At 24.2% G+C, this 21722-nt stretch overlaps 1 long non-coding RNA gene across 1 annotated transcript; it reads right to left on the reverse strand.

The window, feature by feature from the left end:
• Positions 1 to 1187: 1187 nt before the first annotated feature.
• On the reverse strand, positions 1188 to 19069 carry LOC145829773 (uncharacterized). Its single transcript, XR_014369579.1, has 3 exons — positions 19000 to 19069; positions 18329 to 18540; positions 1188 to 1996 (listed from the first exon to the last, which is right to left on the reverse strand). It is a non-coding gene; the product is annotated as an uncharacterized LOC145829773 (long non-coding RNA).
• Positions 19070 to 21722: the final 2653 nt, after the last annotated feature.

Raw genomic sequence — 21722 nt, forward strand, 5'->3', positions numbered from 1 at the left:
ATGAAGTTTAGTTTTATAAAGTTCGCAAACTTCAGCAGTTTGGCAAATAAACAAAGAGGAAACATCTGCTTCGTAGATTTGTGCGTATTTGCAGTTTTGTTACTTGCACAGTTTTTTTATAAAAAACTACTTTATCAATTTTGTATACATTTTAAAGCTTTATAAAAAAAACATCTTTTTTATGAAACAATAAAAAGACTTATGGCTAGAGTTGAACAGTATAAAAATTAACAGGTATAAATTACTACTTTATTTGTATTATATTTTTTATTTAAATGCATCCATTCAGTAGTCTTATTTAGTTTATAATAATAGCGGATGTATATTATAAATTTAAAATAACGTTCTTTGCAGTTGAGATAAATAGATCGTAAATGGATTAAATTCCTAAATTTATCCTTTTATTCGTTTTACAAAGCACAAATGTAGTTAATTTCCGTATAGCAGATCTAATCTGTCGTTAAACTTTTCTCAAGTGTTTTAAACAAATTTAATTTATTGATTTTGAAATTTACATGTTTGCCAATTATGTAACAAAACTTATTTTCTATGATCTCTATGACCGATCGTAGTAAAATATTCTTACTACTAAACAAAGTTATTGATTTCAATATTCTAAAATTAGCTATATAAAGACTCTAAAATTATTTAGTTTATAACAGAAAAATATCTCATTTATTATATTACAAATATAAAATGAAGAGTTAAACTGTAGGACTTTTTATGTTTCTTTAATATTTGTTTTTACGTACTAAAATAGAATTAAATACTTATTGGTCTGGATAAACAAACTTTGAAACATTAGAAATAGTTTTTACAAAAGAAATATTTCTATTATAGAAAATAAACCAAGGTAAAAACCTAAGAAGGCTTACTTTTTACGTTTTTTAAAGTAAACTTTAAAATATTTTTAATAAGATTCAAAATATGACCAAACAAATTTTTAGTATTTTGTTTTTATCTGTAAAGTTCAAATAAAACATAAAAAATGATTTTAACGATACGAATTTACCTCTCAACTTCGAAAAAAAAGGCTTTTTTAACTAATTTACGCATAAAACAAAATTTATAGAAAAGTGTTTTTAATCTACATTTGAATTAATTTATTAAGGGCGACCATTAATAAATAATTAAGTTCATAAAAAAAGTAAACTAGGCTAAAACAAAAAGAATATAACAAAATAACATGATCTGTTAATAAAGTTTAATCAATGTACGAGACAATAACAATTAACAAAAGTTTTTCCATATAATTTAGAACACAACTAAAACTATTTTAAACATTAAAAGTACAGAAAATAAACTATATTTTTTATTAACTAATTAAGCATCATACAATTTATATAACTGACGAAAATTTATTAAGATATTTACAAGTAAATTAAACAACTAGATGCAAACAGAAGCGATATAAAATTTTGATACATTAAAAAAAGTGAGAAAAATTGGTACTAATAACGCACGTGTGATAGTTTATATAGCGTGAAAAATATCTGAAAAACTTCGGTCAATACCGCCATTTTAATTTACTAGTTTCTTACGAAAACCTACACATCAAAACTATTATGACATCACAAAACTACGTGCACGATAAGCGTGACGATCAAAGAGACAACTTATACTGAACTTTAACATATATATATTTATATAAGTATGTTTATTTCTAATTCAAAATTATTTTTTTAAATGAAACATATGTTTCATGCAAAAAAGTTTTCAACCAACTGAATTGAAATTTACACTTAAAACGTACGAATTCCACAAAAACAAATTGTAACGTAACTATGATTTTTATTTAAAATTTTTCTGAAGTGGGCTCAGTAAAATATATTTTGTTAATTAAATTCAAATGCATATATATATAACTATTTTTTTTGTAAAAGAAAGATCAATAAAACTAATTAAACTCCAACAAAATAAAAAAAAACATTCAAACGATGTCATATGCTGATAACTTTGCTTAATGCGGCCACCAATAGTTCCGCTTGATTGTATTCTGTGAAAAAATATTAATGATTATTTTTATTCAAGTAGAAAAGTAAACTACTAACTTACTTTAAAGCTACAGATTAAACGTAATACGTTTAAATGACAATGTAAAGTTATATTACCTATGATTATCATAGAACATATGTTATTAATGTTATAATACACATAAAATTATTTTTTTTCCATTATTTGTTTAGAAAAAAGTATTTCATGTATGATACTTCGCATTTTTCAAAAAAAAGGGTGTCAAAATAACTTTCATTAACTGAGAATTCAAAATACAAATAAATTCATAATAAAAACTGAGAATTTTTGTAAAGAAATACAGTTAATTTGTATCGAGAAAAAATTGCAAACAATAATTTTATATTGATACTATTTGGATTAATAAATAAACTATAAGGTAAAAACGTAAATAAGTTAGGTCAGTAAACATTTTACACTGACTTAACTTTTTGCATAGATAAACACTTTCTATTTTGAAGATTTTAAAAGTTAATCAAATAATAGTGGATAAAAAAAGCTAAGTTTTAAAAAAAGTTATACTTAAAGTTAAAATAATGATTTCTAAATATTTACACTGGAAGTTTTTTATTTACCTTTTATTGTAAAAATTGTTGAATTATAGAAGAAAAAATAATCGTCTGAGGATCGTTGCATACCATTACATGAACGTATTTAAGAAAAACAAAAACTTTTCTGAAGTGTAGACAAAAAGCAGGCTAGAAACATTTTGTAAACATATGCTTGTTGTTTATAAAGTCTGTGCTACAAATTTAACAACAGCAATAAAAAGGTAGAAATGTAAGAGAAAACATCAAACTAGTACGGTATTGTTTTATTTTTGATTGAATGATGTCTAACATATTATTTCAATAAGCTAAAGAGTTTTATAAATAAAATGAACTTAAATTTTTTATTAAATTTTAGTAACAATATATATAAACTGTAATACAGTACTGATTTTAGCATGTAAACACTTATCAAAATAATAAGTTATTACAAGTAAATTATCCTGCAAAAAAAAAGTTAGAAATATAATGTGTATTTCTAAACTAAATTAAATTTTAAATTGCCATTCTTTAATATGGAGGACAATTTAACACAATAGATATTTTAGAATGGCTATAATATATACTTAGAAAAGTTTTAATTTTTTTAAATTTAATATTTGCCCGCATACTTTAATGCTTAATTAAAAAACTGATTTTTCAGGCCATTTGATTTAATCAATATAACTGTATATAGCTATGGTGTACGACTCGATAAGCGAAAGGTTCCTTTGTTCACCAGGTCCTTAGACCAAACTTTTTGAGCACTTTTTTTATCGTTCAATAAACAATATATATATATATATATATATATATATTGTGGATAATAACTTTACTGAAAACCATCCATATTGTAAAGTTTTTAACAGGAAGACACTAAAAGTGTCCTACTCCTGCATGCCAAACATGAAACAACTTATAATGGCACACAATCGAAAGATGTTAGACACGCAGTACAAAGAGAGGCGAATGTGTGACTGCAAAAAACAAAAATGCCCGGTAAATGGAAGTTGCCTAATAGAAAATATTATATATAAAGCGACAGTCATAACTGATAACCAGACTAAGTTTTATGTAGGCTCGACTGGACTATCGTTCAAGAATCGCTACACAAAGCTAAAGTACAGCTTCAAACACGAAAAACATAAAAATACGACAACTTTATCGCAGTACATTTGGAAACTAAAAAATAACGAAGTTAATTTTAAAATTCAGTGGGAAATATTAACAAGAACAAAAATAAATACAGTTTAAAAAACGGATGTAAATTGTGCAATGCGGAAAAAATCGAAATTTTAAAAGTCAAAAGATCTGAATCTCTAAACAAAAGAAACGAATTACAAACTGGCTGCATACATTATCGAAAGCAATTTATCTAAAAACTCTGTTAATAATTTTGTCTAAAATCAACTATCTATTATTACGTAATACCTAATTTTGTATAATTTTATTGCTGTACTTACAAGTTTGCTTTTCATTGAATAAAACTTGGCTGAGGACGCGTATTAAACGCAGAAACAGCTGTACCAAGCAAAAGTTTATTTTGTGTATGTTATTTCTATATATATATATAGATAACTTTTTTTTTAGACTTCCAATAAATTTCAGAAAAAGCAAATGTATTTAGAAAAAAGTTGAGCACATAGTTTTTAACCCAACTCAATTAAAATAACGTGTACAAGTTTTAAAAAATGTTTTATAACTATTAAATGACTTAACTTACTACATAGCTTTAGTAAAAATATTGAAAAGTTGTAAATACAATAAAAAAACACAGAATAACTCAAACAAGTTAATTTAAAACGAAAAACCTTTAATTTCTATCAGGTATACATTGTTATTCTACAGTTAAATTTTACAAATATTTTTGATTTTTCATCAAATTAGTCAATAGTAGCAATTTTTTTGGATATGCATAGTAGCACTATTTGACCTGACAAGATTCGTTTACTGTTATACAAAACTTTCTAAAAAAAGTTATAGATGTACTAATAAAACGCTAATAAGCATAACTTCACCGTACAGTACAAATTACAACTTTGTAATTATACATGATAATTAAAAAAAATTAAAACTGTAAATACCAAAGTTTTAAACCCCTTTTTACAATTAAATAAGTATTTACAAATATTCAATCTACAGGAAAACAGCTAACAACAAGTTGAGTTACTTCAGAAACAAAATTAGCTACTTTTCAGTTTTCATTCAAGTACTTTAAAAAAGTGCTTCCACTGACTATTATGAATATTACTGACTATTATGAATAAAGTAGTTGTAAAATTTTTAACAATCACAGCAACTACATCAAAACCAATTTACGAGTTGTGTGACATAATTTAAAATGAGTAAAATCGTTATAATAATAAAAAGATATTTATAAGAAATAAACAAAATATACAAAAAAAAAAACTAACCAAAACACCTACGATTCACGCAATTAATACCTTAATCAAAAATTAAGGGTTATTGAAGACTTTTATTATTATTTCAACTAAACTTATCTTCATAATTTACTTAACGATGTTTATACTAAATAATGTAAACTGTTTATTTTAAATTAAATTCATATTAGTTTGTTAAAGACGGAGAATAATGCAAAATCGCATTTAAAGGAAGTTTAGATAAACACAAAAAATTATAAATATACCACAAATTAAAAGTATTTGATAAACTAACAGTAAAAATATTAGTTTAAAGAGCAAGCTTCACATAAAACGAGGCTAATTGATATGCAAACACTCAAATATCTTATCTTTTGCATTGATATAAGTCAGATAGATTTCAAGTGCTCTCACGTAACGACACTACATTGAAAACGAAATTTAATTGACAAATATAAGAATAACTACTTAGTAACTCAAATTGTAAAAAATTAATAAAAACAAAAAATAAATTACGAAACTTATTTAAAAAATTAATTAATTCACTAACTACTAGCGGTAAATTAACCAAACTACTTAGAAACTAAACTAAATAAAATTCATGTTTAATACTTTCAAGTATCAATTTTTTCAAACACTAGCTGATTTAAGTAATCTGAGTATGCTATTACAAAAAAACGGTTGTATACATTTATATACTTGATAAGTTTTTTTCCAAGATAATAGCTTGAGAAAAAAACTATAAACTTTCAAAAAAACTAAAAATTAATTCACAAAATTCACGAAATGAATATTCAGAAACATTTATGTAATTGATGGAAGTTGATATTTAAGTTTCATGATTACCTATTACAAATAAACACAAAACTGTATATGAAAAACTAAAAAGTATTTTAACGTTAAATGTAACTACCTATTTTATAAATTCAGTGTAGTCAAAATGACATATTACAACCAAGTCAATATTTTAAATACGAATACATAGCGTTTTTACATCAAAATAACATTTTGATTTTAAGATACTTCTTACAAAAAGTTTTCCATTTAGTGAAAGTAAAACCTTTAAAACTAATAAAGTCAGAAAAATTAAAAAAAAAATTGAAATACATTGTTAAGGTCAGGTTACAAAACAAGAAAATGGCGATAAGCCATAGTAATGCAAGATACGTGACAAAATAATTTTGAGAGAAAATTACTTGAAAATGTTAGCACGCATCTTAGGCAAGTCGCCAATTAAAAGTTTTAGTTTATTTACAAAAAATTAAAGTCTGCAATACTGTTTTCCAATACTAAATCCGTAGATTTTACAAGCAGTTTGAAGCTTCTGAGCTAATGAACACAAATTTAGTCGCAAAACATTCATTCGTACACAAATTATTTATTAGTAAACATCTATAACAGATCGTCAATAAAGATACCTGTAAAAACAAAAACAATAAACAAAAAAGTCTATCGGTTTTATACTTAAATAAACCTATCAAATTAAGTAATGCGCAAATTTAAACATTTACAAACTTAGTTTCAAGAAATAACTTGAAATATAAAGTTTTCTTTATCATTACTCAAAATATACTAACAACAATTTAGCAGTCGTTTGGTTAAAATAAATAAACGTTAAAAATTGTAAATTATTGCATTTTACAAAATTAATAAACGTAATTTATTCGTTGGAAATTGATTAGATATTGAGCATAACTTAAGTTGTTTTAATAAAAACACACTTTTTACAATACATTTGTAAATTAATAAAAACATGTAGTTTAAAATTCTTCAAAAAACTTGATTGTAAGTTTTTTATTGATGCTTTTTTATGATCTTTGAAAAAACTGATCGAGACAAAAAATAAACAAAGTTTGGCTAGCGTCTACAAAACAACGCATTAGATGTCGGTGTACTTTAAATACTTCTAAATGAGTTATGACTTCATTTTTTAAAACTGACTTGAAAAAAAGGAAAAATTTACTGCAAATTTACAACAACTGTAAAGAACTTTAAAATTTACTTTTTAAATGTATGAAACATGCAATAACTTTGTCAACAACAAAACTAACTTTGTTTTTTGCCACAAAAGTCTCTAAGAGTACTTCAATAGTTGGTGTTTGTTAATGTTAGTACTTAGTTTTGGAAGTTAAAAAATTAGAGGCGAAAAACAACAATCAAAAAAAAAAAACTTGTATTATGCTGATTTTTGATAAAATTATAAATAAAACAACCTGTATTTATAAAAAATCACAAAACTAAATTGTGCTTACTGACAATAGTTATATCTTAGTATTAACAAGTTTTAAAATAAGTCTTTATAGCATTACTATATTTAAAAAGTAGTAAAAATATACGATCCTATCACAAAAAGTTTTATCATCTCTACAGCAAAGTCAGAATACACGAACTATTTTCAAGTCATCTTAAACCATTTAAAAACTAAATCTAATAGTTTTAAACATCCTAAAAAATAAGGTTTCATGGAGTAGTAAAATTTACTACAGTACTAACCATACAAAAGAAGCAGTAAATCAAACAAGACCGTGCGAACAGCATAGTAATGACGTAAGAGTTTTAGTCGCACAAGTTATTTCAAATATTTTGTAAATCGCCTGAACAGCCATTTTCAAGCGAAATAATAAGTTAACTTGAATGTTTTTTTAATCGTTAAATAGTTTATTACTATTTTTAAAAAGTTTTTCACTATAAAACATTTTAAAATAACATTTATAAAAAAAAAAGCTTAAAATAAAATGTTTTTATATAAACTTTAAACAAACTACTACAATAAGAAGGCTTTCAAATAGTTTTTCTAAACATTTTTTTATAGAACATAACATGTACGTAAGCTAGCATACGTACTATAGTTATTGTTTTTTTTTTCGCGTTCGTTAAGCTAAGCAATAAAAATTTCAACAAATTGAAGATTAGTTTATGACAATAAAAAACTGCATGATCAAAAAAAAATGTTTTATATTAACAAAAGCTTTACGCTCTTCTAACTAGCTTTGCTTGTTTAGGTCTTTTAGAATTAAATGTTCTATTGCGTTGTACTGAAGAAAAACAAAATAAACAAATGTTTTACCGCTAGTTAGTTTAAAATAAAAACTTTTAATCAACTTTTGCATGCATAACGTCTTTAGATGGAATAGTTTTTATAAGTAAAAAACGCAATGCGTTTTTAATAAGGAGTATTTTCAGACAGTTTAAAAATTAAAAACTATGTAAAAAATTAAATATAGTCCCTTTAATTAATATAAATATACATGAAGTAGTAAAAATCGATGCTTATATATACATGGCAAGATAGTTATCATAGAGGTGGGTGGCCTTTTTAAATGTCAATCTGAATTATTTGCGCCAAGTAAGAAGTAGTAAGTGACTTTATGTTGATTTATTTCATTAACTACATAATAACGGAATAGTTATGTTAAAAAAAAAGAATATTAAAAAAAAATTTTTTTTTTAAACTTTGTTGTCGAAAAAACATTTTCTAGCCTAATTTTATGTAAAAAAGACTATTGTATATACGTTTAATTACCTAAATGTTACAAGTTTATAGCGTTAATTTTTAAAGTCATCTGATTGCAATTTCTTTAATGATATGAAATATTTGGAAGTAATAAAATCAATAGTCTTAAAACTAATTATTATTTTAAACATTTTTAAAAATTAATACAACAAATGTTTAACATGCGTTTGACTGAAATTATAAGTAACTAAAAACTGTCTTAAGCTTAATAAAACAACAAACTTTATTTAGATGCGTAAAGTTTAACATATGAACTTAATTTTCAGAGAAACTACTAGGCGTCGATATTTGTAGAACCTATCAATAAAAACTAAACGTCAGTAAAATAGTCATGAACAGTATTTTTTATCTCTTGTAGTTAAAAACAACTGTATGTTTAAAATATTTTTGTTAAAACAGGTACTTTAAAACAGTATGTTTAACGATTTTTCTTGTTAGTTTATTAATCACAATTTATAAATACAACAACAAAAACAACTTCTACAGCATAATATTTCTTGATTTTTCATGTTTAAACACAATAAAACAATTAGAGTTGTCTACTGAGTTATTATATCTACACACTTTGAATCATAGTCAAGAGTGCGAAGTTAAAGGTAGCTTCAAACTTTGGCTTTGAAACAATTTTCAGCGAGCCTAACTGCCATTTAATAAGTGAAAAAAGTTAATAATATAAGTATTCAGTTCTAATATAAAAACAAAAACATATACAAAAACAATAAAAGCTAAATACAAACTTAAGACAAAAGCCTTATTTGGAAACTACTAAATAAGGAATAATTTCAATACTTTGTCTACAAATAAAGCTAGTCCTACAATTTCAGTTAAAAAAATAAACCTTATGACTTAAAGTTTAACTTCTCAAAGTTGACGCTAAGGTGCGATAAAGTATGCAAACGGTATAAACATTAAAATTTTTAGTTTCGCTTACTAACACACACTAAACAAGTCAACTGAGCAACACATATTGCTGAAGTTAAGTACAAAACATATTAAGTACTGAATCAATTTACACTTTGTTTTCTTATCAAATATGTTTTGAGTAAACATTACAGATATACTTCAAAAAAATACGCCGCTACTTGAACTTGGTAGAATTGCCGCGCTTCAATGAATTTTATGAATTCGTGCACTACTTATCAACTGACTTCTGATGAGTTTTCAAGAATCTTCACCATTTCTAGTCAAACTAGCTTTGTTGAATGTGAGATATTGAAAACTTACCAACACATAAACTTAATTTTACGTTAAAAATAAATGGTAAAATATATAGAATGTTTAATATATATTTTTTTAATTTAAATAACTCAAGTCTTATATGCACAGTACTACTTGAAAACATAATTTTGTAACTTGAACAACTACATAAATATCAAGTGTTTATAAAAACAGTTTCATTGTTGTTGTTTAATGTTTACCTCAGCTATCAAAGTTATATGTACACATATATATTTCTAATACTCTAGCGAGTTCATAAACTTGGTATAAAAACAAAGGTTTTGTTTAAAAAATTAAGCAATGTAAGATTTTTCAAGTAACAAATTTTTAACCTTAAATACCCCTAGAACATAAACTGTAACATGATGAAACTCTCTACAATTACATTTAAAGTAAGATTTAAAAACGACAAAAATATACTGCAATTACAAACAAAGTCTTAAAAGTATTGGGAATATGAAAACCGGGCAACGTCATACAAACGCAACCATAGATAAATATTTAAAATTATAATCAATTGAATACCATCGTGACGCAGATTACAAGAGATTCACAACAGCTACTGAAAGTTATTTGCTATGTATTGTATTACAGCGTATCTACAGAACCGCATAAGAAACTGATTTAAGAAGTAAAAAATGAAAAAACTTGTTTGAAACAAAAAAATATTTATGTTTATTTTTTATAGTGAATGTGACTAACTAACTACAATGTAAAAAAATTATAAATATTTATTTATCGGTAAATGTAGTTAATTTATAACCAGATTGCTTGAAAATTTATTTTGATATTAATGATATTTATTTTATTTTGGTAAAATAAAATCCTTTAAAAACAAATGATATTTTAAAAAGTTGTAAAAATATGATTCAAAAAAATGTTTTGTTTAACTAAATCAAAGTTATATGATTGCAGTTTAACTAAAAAATCTATTTAGATACTTTTTTTTTTAAATACAACTATTTAGTTTTCAAATTATTTAAAAGGTTACTTGGTATTACTTATCGTCATTAGTAAAACTAAAAAGCAAATAAGTTTAAAAGTTTGAACTTTAAAATTACACAAACAAAATACTAATAAGAATAACTTTGTTTCCTCAGAATTACTGCTATTATTTTACTACTTTTAACAGAACTTTTACTCAACCAGCAGTCGTGATATTCATACAAAAAAAGTCACGGTGTAAATATGAACTGTTTACACATTAAACAGGAAGTAAACGCAACAAAAAGCAAGTAAAAAGAGCAATCAGATGAAAGCAAACCGCCAAGCATAAAATGAAACACCCAAACTATATCATTTGACTAAAAACAAATTCAGATTTAAAGTTGCATGATTTGTTATTTATAATTAAGTTAGGAAATACATTTTGTTAATTCATTCAAAACATCATAACTACGTATAGTTACTTTATTAACTCGGGTATTACGATTGTATAAACTAAATGGTAGTAATTAAAATATTACAAATTCAGGCATGTATATGTGTTTGATTTTTTTTATAAAATATAATCTAAAACTAAAAGAGTTCTAAAGTAGACTTTTAATACTCAATTATTTGAAAAAATCTTAATACATATATTAAATTATGTAAGCAAAACAAGAATTACTTTTTCACAGTTACAAGATTTATTTCTGACCACAGCAGATGTATGAAATATATATAAACAAACATAAACACTTAAATATCTATTTTTACACGTTAAAAAAACCAACTTAAAGTACATCTACTTATGGTTTTTTCACTTTTATAAAACGAATTTATCAACAACTGTTTATGATCTTAAAAATACTAAAACTTTACTTATAAATAACTATACCTTTCAAAATAGCAATAACTCATGCATCGAGTTTTCGGGGGTGTATAAATACTTTATGTGAAAACAACTTTGTATTTTTTAATTTAGAGAAATTGACAATGTTAATAACTTATATTTTAAGATAATAAAAAACTAGATGTTTCGTAATTTACATGTGAAATTCGGTAAAACATAGCAGAGCCTTTTAAAAAAAGATGGTGTGTAACAAAAATAAAATGCAGATTTACATGAATGACTAAATAAATTTCTTCATTTTATATGTACTATTAATTTATTTTACACTAATGAAGTTTAAAAAAGCACGAAGTCTGGAATATGACTTTTTAAACGAATCAACTTATATTAAATAACGAATACATATCCAGTTTGAAGTTACTGCACAGATATGAAAGCAATGACAAACAGCTAAAATGTGAACTATATAAAATACTATAGTACAAAAGAATCAAGTAACTAGTTTCAAAAATTTGGAACGTTTTATTGTTTTTTAAACAACTTATTTAAAATGCTTCATTCACAAAAACTTTTATAAAAACTAATAAAACACTGTAGGGAAACAAAGTAGTACATCACAGAAATGTTGTACTATAAAAATAACAATACAAAAACTGACAAAATATTGTTCGTATCAGTAATTAAAACAAAGAGAGCTTTTCTTATTTAAATTTTCGTGCAAACTTCTTACATAACTAATTTTTGAAACAAACTAAAAAAAATAAAACTCAAGAAAAGTTTATATAAATAGAATAAAAAGTATAGAAACTTAGATAAAAGTTTAAATCTAATAGACTAACTCAAAAGAAATAAAAATTAATCATGTATGTTTTAAAATTGTTTGAATGCAATTGATTGATAAATATTTTAAATATTCTCAATACCAGTCGTATACAGCTTTATTTAGACATTTTGTACAAATTTACAACTTATACATTTAAATAAAAATAAACTTTTTAATAATAAAAAAATGACATCAGAAATTTCGTATCAAAAAAATCATTTACAATCAATATGCGACGAGGCAAGATACTTTTGCAAGGGTATCACTAAAGCTGAAGCACTTCATCAGCGATAAGAAAGCAAATTAGATGATAAAATCTCACTATTCTCTAATTTCTCTACAAAAAGATCTGATCAAAACTCCGAACAGCGGATAAAAATTATCAATGTAAAATTAAAACTATCATAAGCGCCATTTTTGTACTTATCTATAAATCGTAAAAAGTGTTAATTTGTTATAACTAATATATTTTTTTAAACAAAAAAGATATAGTACAGGGTTGCCAAATTTTTTAAAGAAATTTCTTCCAGGATTTTAAAAGTACACGTTTTTGGGTCTATTTTTAGTTTAAAGCTAAGTTTAAGGTAAAAAACTGGTCTAAGTAGTATAACATCATTGAAAACATACTGTAATGCTACTTTAAATTTTTTTCTAATTAAAAAAAAATCAAGGATGACAAAAAAGTACTATCTATATAGTAAATATTTCCTGTAATATTAAAATTTTACTACTTAACATGTAAAATACTTAAAACTCCAGGTATTTTCAGGTTTTTTAGTGATTTTTGTTCAAAATTCCAGATTTTTTTCAAAATTTCCCAAATTACAAATTTTTCTAGGATTCCAGGTTTTTTGGCAACCCTGAGTAAAACAAACTAGTCGAAAATTATGTTTGATTTGAAAAAAAAAACAGTTAATCTTTTATAAAAAATATAAAAAGGTTTTCTGAGACTGTTTATATCTGATAAGTTAAGCTGTATGTATGAATTATTAGTTATGTTCAACAGTATGACTTTATAATAACTTCAAAATAATTAACTATAGAACAAAGGTGATTAAAGATGCAAACACTCCATTATTTTTAAAAACACTCGAATAAGTTAAGTAGCTTATTAACCAAATTTAAAAGTTTATTTTGAATAAAAAAGTTTATATTTAATGGAAAATAGGAATATTTAATCAATTTTCATAGGTAAGCAGTCTAAAAGTATTTAAGGGCATAGGGGCATAGGGTAAATCACTTTTTTCACAACTTAATTTTACATTGTAGTTTTAACTAAGCTACAAGTTGCTTTTGCAATTTTTTAATTTTCAAAACTACTTATGAGATGAGTCGGTTAAAGTTTGAGAGTAAAATAGGTTCCTTATAGGAGGAGAAAACTAAAGCAGCAAATAAACAGAAATCATAGGGTTGTAAAAGGACTTTTGTAAAATTTTCCAGGTTTTTAAAAAACTAGTTTTTTAGTCTATTTTTAGTATTAAGCTAAAAAATGTCTTTAATAGTATGACAAAAATGAAAATATACTGTAAAGCTATTTTAAATGTGTTTTTTTGTGATAAACTTTAAATGATACAATATATTTTTTATCTTTTTATGGTAGATTTTTGTATCTTTTCGAAATTTTGTTACTTTACAAGTAAAAATAGTTTGAATTTCCTGGGTTTCCAAGTTTTTTTTTGCCTAAATTATAAATTTCCATGTTTTTGGGCAACCCTGAAATCACTAGAAATCTATCTTCTCCTAGGTTTTTTGAGATAAATACCTCAAATTTCAAGAAATGTTCCCTGAAATATTTTTACTGTTATTGTAAAAAGATTAGACTGTGAAAGTTTGAAGAAGATTGCTTTAAAAATGTAGGAATAGATGGATTTTAAATAAAATAGTATTTTTTCTCTGTTTTAGTTTTCACTTCCCATAGGGAACCTATTATGCAGCCCGACCTTGACTGGTAATATCCCAAACACTAATTTAAATTATTTTAAACGGTAAAAAGTAACTTGAAGCTTAGTAAAAACTCTATAAAATAAGATCAACTTGTAAAAAACAAGGGTTGCCCCCCCCTTCCCATGGCCTTGAGTATATTATGATATGCAAAAAAAATACAATAATTGTTATTTAGACCAGATATCAACAATTTGTGACCTCCAAGCTGCAGTCAAAACTTTAGCTTAGTTAATTAGTTACATCTTTGCTTTTTAAAAATTTACTTTTTAATGCAACCTTTTAAAATTAATATATGGCTTAAAAAACTTTTTTCTTAAAAACAAGGCCCAAAATAGCTTCTATGAGTTTGGTTATATGTAGCAATTTCAGATATGTATTTTAGAAGCTGCTTAGCCCTGAATAAGATGAGACAGTATTTATAAAATCAAGAAGCACCTCCATAAAACTTTCTTTAAATCCTCTTAAATTATGCACAATGTGTTTATGTGATGATTGGCCACATGTAAAAAAATCAGCTAAAAAATCTAAGTTTAAATTTTTTGGGTCCAATACAATTTGTATTGTGTTGGTTTTCAGAAAATCTAAAATAGCCTGTATAAAACTGTTTAAATCAGCTAAAGTTTTGCACAGGGTGGTTTTGTGGTATTTGCAAAAAAAAAAAAAAAAACTTAGCTGAAAACTCAAAGGTTGCCGTATTTATAAAAATCTAATGTACATTGTAAAATTTTAAAGTTTGTTAGTAAGCAACAGCATTACAGTAACTATAAAAAAAATTCAAAACTTAGTACTTTTAATAATGACAATCTGAATAATTTTTATGAATCTTAGTATGTTTTAAATTACACAAAGAAACAATTTTTTAGATTATTTTATCATTTAAAATCGGACTTAATACTAATTTATATATTGTTAAAAATTATATCCTTAATATATAATAATTTATTAGAATTACAGATACTTTAACAGTGTATAAATCATAATCTGGACTGATCTAAATATAATTTTCAAAATTAAAACAATGTTCACAGGATAAACCTGAAAGGATTTAAATGAGTAGGAAATAATTTTGATAGTACCTTTGAAATAAATTTAGATTGGAAATAGTTCAGATGGAAATTGATTTAGATATTAAATTTAGTGGGAAATGATGTGAAGTGAAAAGACCCAGTTGAAATTGATTGTGAATGAAAAATAAACTGCTTTATTTTAAAACAATTTAACTTTGTTGTTCATTGTAAAAAAATCTTCAACCTAATTGGTTGTTTACATTTTCAAAATAAATACTAACAGTTATTGAATAAAATACAATGAGCAACAAAACTTATGGATGTACAATAAACAAATTCTGATTGTATAAAAAATCTTTAAAAATTGTTAATTACCATACAAAACTAAATAAGTTTAAAAATTAAATTACAAGTTATTCTTCAATATCATTTCTAACATTTTTAAATATAAAAGTTTTTTCTTATGATTTTCCGATTTAGAGATTAAATGACATAATTGCTACCCACAGTATATATTTTTTATTTTAAGTTTTTAAGTAATGCATAGAAATAAGATAACGAATGTAAATAAAAATAAAGATATTCAACTGTGAATCTATTTATTAAAGTGTTGTATCAAATATTAAAAACAAGTTAATTTTGAAGCTGAGTTCAACATCTTTAGCTTATAAACTATAAAAATCATTTTACATACTTAAAGTATATTTAAGTAATGTAAAAGCAGTCTTTACCACAATTTACTGCTTTGCTTAAGAAGCTAGAAGATCAAAATATTTGTTAAATTTAAGGACATAGGGTGTAAGGTACTTTTTCACATACTAAACTTATATTAAAGATCTTAGCTAGCAGTTGCCTTTAGGAGTCTTGTAAAATTCAAATTAGTTTTTGAGTTATGTGGGTACAAAGTCAAAGAGCTCAATAGGTTCTTTATGGAAGGACCAAAGTAAAAAGGCAAAAAAGACTATTTCAATAAAAAAATACTTTTTCCTACAGTTTTAAAGCAATCGTTCTAAAATTTTCTCAGTTTAATCTTAACTAAACAATAAACAACTCTATTGTAGGATTTTTTTTTTGAGTAAATATATTCTTTTAAATTAAATCATTAAAAAAAATTATTTTGGTTTTAAAATTTAATTTATCTTTTAATTCTTACAAAAGGATTTTTTGTATTAGTGCAAGAAACACTTCCTGAAAACTTGAGTATAATTAGCCAAAAATGAGGAAAATATATCTTTAGTAGATTTTTCAAAATTAAGAGTAAATCAGTAATGAAATTTTTTTCTAACAAAGTTTGTAACAGAAAATTTTTACACAAATGACTATATCTCAAAAACAAATAAGTATTTTTTTATTCTGTGTAGAGTATATTACAGTATATAATTAAAGCTTTTATGTAAAGGCTAATATCAATTTTTATGGAAAAAAATTTTGGACCCCTCTCTCATACGGCCCTAAAATAAAAACAGTTTTCAAAAAAAAGTCAACTATTTTTAAATTGCAAGTTTTTCTTCCCTTTATTTATATATTAAATTTTAACAATATAGATGTTACAGCAATATAAATGAAACAAAATTACTAAAAATACTTTGATAAAAATGTCAACAAATTCATTACATTGTTTTATTAAGTAGAATTTTTTTTCAAATTACACTTATCAACTACTGCTGTGTTTAAAACTAAGCTATAAAATACAATTTTAACATGTACAAAAGCTAGATAATGGATACGTCATAATAAGTTTAAATAAAAAATTTGGAATTAATAGTGTTTAGATAAGAGTTTAGTAAAACTAAATACACAAGACTTTAAAGCATAAGTAAGTAAATAGAAAACTTTAGATGGTAAAAGGATATTACAATAAAGTTTATACATATAAGTTTCAGAGCTATACAAACGTAAATGTTACTTATGTTTAAAAGTATTGTGTATTTAATTTTACCAAATTCTTATCTAAACAGTATTTATTCCACATTTTTTATTTAAACTCATTATGACGTATCCATTATCTAGCTTTTGTACATGTTAATATTAATTTTTAAGCTTTCTTAAACAAAACAGTAGTTGATAAGTGTGTTTTGAAAAATATTTTCTACTTAAAAGTTATTTAAAAATACTTTACTAAAGGTAAAATTTTAGTATCATTGAGTAGCCATTAAAGTAAAAAACATCACTACTAATTTTTAAAATTCTATATTTGTGCTTTTAAAACAATTCAGCTTCAATTGTTTTGCTACTTTTAAATTTATATAAATGTTGAGTCAACTCAATTTTTTTCTACAAAATTTTTACTCAAAATATTCTGCAAGCAAATTTAGGAACAAAGGAAATTTAAAAAAAATAAGTTGTTACAAGACTATTTACATAAAAACTAAAGTAACTCTGTTAATAGAGCTCGACATAAAAGCTATAAATTAATTTTAAAAAACAAGATTAAAACATGTTTTAATTAGTTTTTAGATTATGTTATTTTTATAAAACCTTTATGATAAATACCTTCAAGCCATATTTTTTCATGGTCAACTTATTTTGAGATTTAGAAATTTACTAAAAACCTTTATTATTCATTTTTTTAGCAATTAACCTCAAATTACCAGGAAATTTTTCTGCAGCATAATAATAAATTGTATTTATTATGACCAGATAAAGATTAAATTGTTCATAGAAAAATAATAATTTTACTCAAATTAAAAAAATAGTCCTTAAACAAATAAGTTTATTAATAACCTTTTTACTAAGACTAAGAAAGTTTTAAAATAATTGCTTGTTAACTACGGTAGAATATAGTTTTGAATAAACTAGTGTTTTTGTGTTTTTAATTTGGTCCTTCTATATAAGAGCTATGAAACAATTCAGGTTTTAACCCATTGTCTCAAAAATTAGTTTTTGAAACATAGACCGTAAAAAAAGCTGTTAGATAACTAAAAGATCTTTAAAATAAGATAAACATGTAAAAAAGTGCCTTAGTCCCTATGCTTTTATCTCTTAAAATCAAAATAAATAGTTTTTATTTTATGTTATAGTCAAGTGCAGTTTTATAATTACATAATATTAAATAGTTTATAATACTGATAATGTAACAAATATATAACTGATAATAAAAAACTATTTGAAATAAAAGTCAAATTACCTTTGTTCAGTGGCTTTAGTCTTAAAGCCTTTGCTTGTTGTGTGAACTGGTTCATTGTCTCTCCTCAGATTTATTCATGTGTGGCTGCAGAAGCTGATCATCTTATTAGTGAGGCTTCTCAAGAAATAATAGATTCTTTTTATTTTCTTTGAATAGTTGAAATTCTCAAATTTCAACTAGCAACTTTTTATATAGGGGGGATCAATTCCAATCTTAAAAAGAAACAATAAATAACAATCTTTTAAATACTGTGTTTAGAGCTTAATGATTTGGGGTAAATAGTTTTTAAACTAATTCATTTAAAATATTTCCATCAGTATTACAGTTACATATAAACGACTAACAATATTTGAGTAAAAAAAGCAGTTAAACTCTTTTAAGAAAAAAATATTTCTCCTTAAAATTTAATCTTAATTTTTATGAAAAGTAGCATATTTTACTATCAAGTTTAGATTAGACTGAGAAAATTTGAAAAACATTGCAAATGCTACATTACTACTAAACTTTTGAAGAAATAGATATCTTTAATTATAGCTAATTAGTATATAATTCAAGAAAAAGTAATAACAATAAACTATTTAAATAATTAAAGAAAGTTATTAAACTGTTTTTCAAAAGAAAGAAATTGAAAAATTTAAAAATAAGCATGGTACATAAAAAGTAAAACTTACCAAAAAGTATTCACTTAAACTCAATTAATTAAAGCATTACATGCTTAATTAACTCTGTGTTAATTTTATATTTGTTATGAATGGCTACTTTACTATATAAAAATGTAAGTCATTAACAACAAACTTTTTTCGAGCATTTAATTTGTTAGTAAGATTTATTTTATAGTAGCACTATTTGTATGTAAAATATTTTATTTAATTCGACTTTAAGAAAACTTCAAAAATTTCAATGGTTAAACCGGGGACAAATCTGTTTTGAACGAAGGGTTACTTTTGCACGAAAACACTCTTAAACGGCGTAACTATGCACGAGTATCCAGTTTTGCTATATTCATAAATTTTTCATGGATTCAATTTTGCACGATTGCCCAGTTTAAGTCACTGCTGCAATCGTCAACCGCCGCTCACCAAATTGGCAGAAGATACCGGTTACAGTCCAAGGCCAAAGGATAGCAGTAACAGTGATAGTAAATCACCGCTACAATCGTCATTCGCCGCTTACCGGGCCGATAGATGGAACAGCTTACCGGCCAAAGGTAAGTATTAGAAGTAACAGTGATAGTAAACCACCGCTACAATTGTTTCCAGCCGCTCTCCAAGCCGACAGGAGGAACCGTTTAACAATTACCTGAAACTAAGTTTAAACCCATGCTAAACTGACAAGGTACAAAAAAATTAATCCGTGTTAAAGCGACTACTCGTGAAAAAGTGACTTTGTGCAAAAGCGTTACATCATTCAAAAGTAACTCGACCAGGTTTTATTACCAGTGAAATAAATAGGAGTAAGAAAACTGCTTGCAAAAAAAAAAGTTAAGGTTAAGATGAGCTTCCTGGCTAAAATTAAACTTATGCAGTTAAACTAAATTTAAGCTTTCTAAAAAAAAAAATTTTACAAACAAGATTCTTTTTTGCCTTTGAGTAAACTTATTACTATTTATGTTTGTTTTATTACACATATGTTTTATTTATTTATTTAAGACAATTCAACATTTAGAAAAGAGCATTTTTCAAAATCTTACAGTGCTATTTTTGGTAATTTTTTTTTTGTAGATTTTAAACAAAATAATTATTTTTCAAGTTACGAATAAAAAATAAATAGAAACATGTTTTAACAAACAAAATATACAAAAACAAACGCGATAACTAAGTAATGTTCGATATAAAAACTTAAACTGTACAATTTAGAAACTTTTAGCAAAGACAGATGAAAAACTAACAAATCTTAAATTTTAGGTTAAAATAAAAAATTACATTAATAAACAAATATTTCATTTTTTAATATATCAATATTGAGATCGAAAACTTAAAATATAAACTGTACCTTATTTACCAGCTATGAAGTTTTTTTTTGAGTGATAATATTTTTGATTTACTACTTGTATAATACTGGTTAGTTAAATTTAGTAGAAAAATACCTGTTGTTACTACGCGTGTAAATTTTAATATACTTACAACTTGTATAAAAGTTAAATTTATAATAATTGGAGAGTTGGTATCTGTCGTTTATTTGGAACAATTTGTTTTTTAAATACCACTTTTAGTGTTACAGTTAATAAAATTTAACTATCTTTTTAAGTTACTTTGTAAAATATTAATATGAGTATAAGCAGATTAAAAAGTGTGCTTAGCGTTTTCCAGGACATACTTTTGCTAGCTCAATGTTTATTTTTTTTAAAAAATGATAGGTTTTACATGATTAGTACATAATTTACGAAAGTGCTACATATATTTAAAATGTTTAAAAGTTTTTTGTTAAAATACCTATCAAAGCAAATTAAAATTAATACAAAAACAAATACGACATTTATCTCTTTACAAGTTTACAGAATAAAGCTTCTAAAAGGCATTTAAAAGTTTGCGTAAAAACATAAACTTAGCCTTATTAACTTTATAAAAACTCATACAATTGATTTCAAACTGTAACATTTGATAATTTTACGATTAACAAATATACTTTAACGTCATTTTACTACTGTAAATATACACCTAAACCTAAAGATTTAACTTGTAACAAAATAGTCAACGTTAACAAAGATAATAGAGTTTTCAACTGTAAATACATTTTTATAAAAATAGAACAAAAATAGATGAATAATGATCGACTTTGAATTTTACCTGTTACTTCAGTTAACGCTTTAACAGTTCAATTTTATAATTTATGTTAAATAAAAGTTCTATAAAAATCAAGTAGAAATAGAAAATAAAATTTATGTAAAAACCTAAACTAAATTTTATTAATATGTTTCAAATTCTAAAAAGAAACAAAATTTAACATTAAATATCTATGCACTAACAAAAAAAATGTAATTTCAAACTATATTGTAAATTTATGTAAATACATAAACCTAAAAATATAATTATAAGAAATTAGATAATGTCAACTTACACTAAAAATATATTATTACCCTAAAAATATACTAACACTATAATGTAAACATCGGTAAAAGTCATCAAAGCCAAAATCTTGACTTTTTTTACTGTGAAAAAAAGCTCAAGCTAATAAAAAGTTTAGATAATGAGTTTAGGTCAATATGCAGCGTTTTTAAAAGCTCAAACCAAATTATTGGAAAACAAATTCTATTCACACTAGACTATAAAATAATATAAGTCTAATTTTTTTTTTAACGTGTCTCGATTGCCTTATTATAAAAATAATGGGTTTAAACTGTTATTTAAGTTTTAATTTGGTTTTTGTAGTTGAAAAATTTAAATAAGCATCATTA

The sequence above is a fragment of the Thalia democratica genome, chromosome 2, assembly GCF_965202585.1.
Source record: "Thalia democratica chromosome 2, ktThaDemo2.hap1.1, whole genome shotgun sequence".
NCBI lineage: Eukaryota > Metazoa > Chordata > Thaliacea > Salpida > Salpidae > Thalia > Thalia democratica.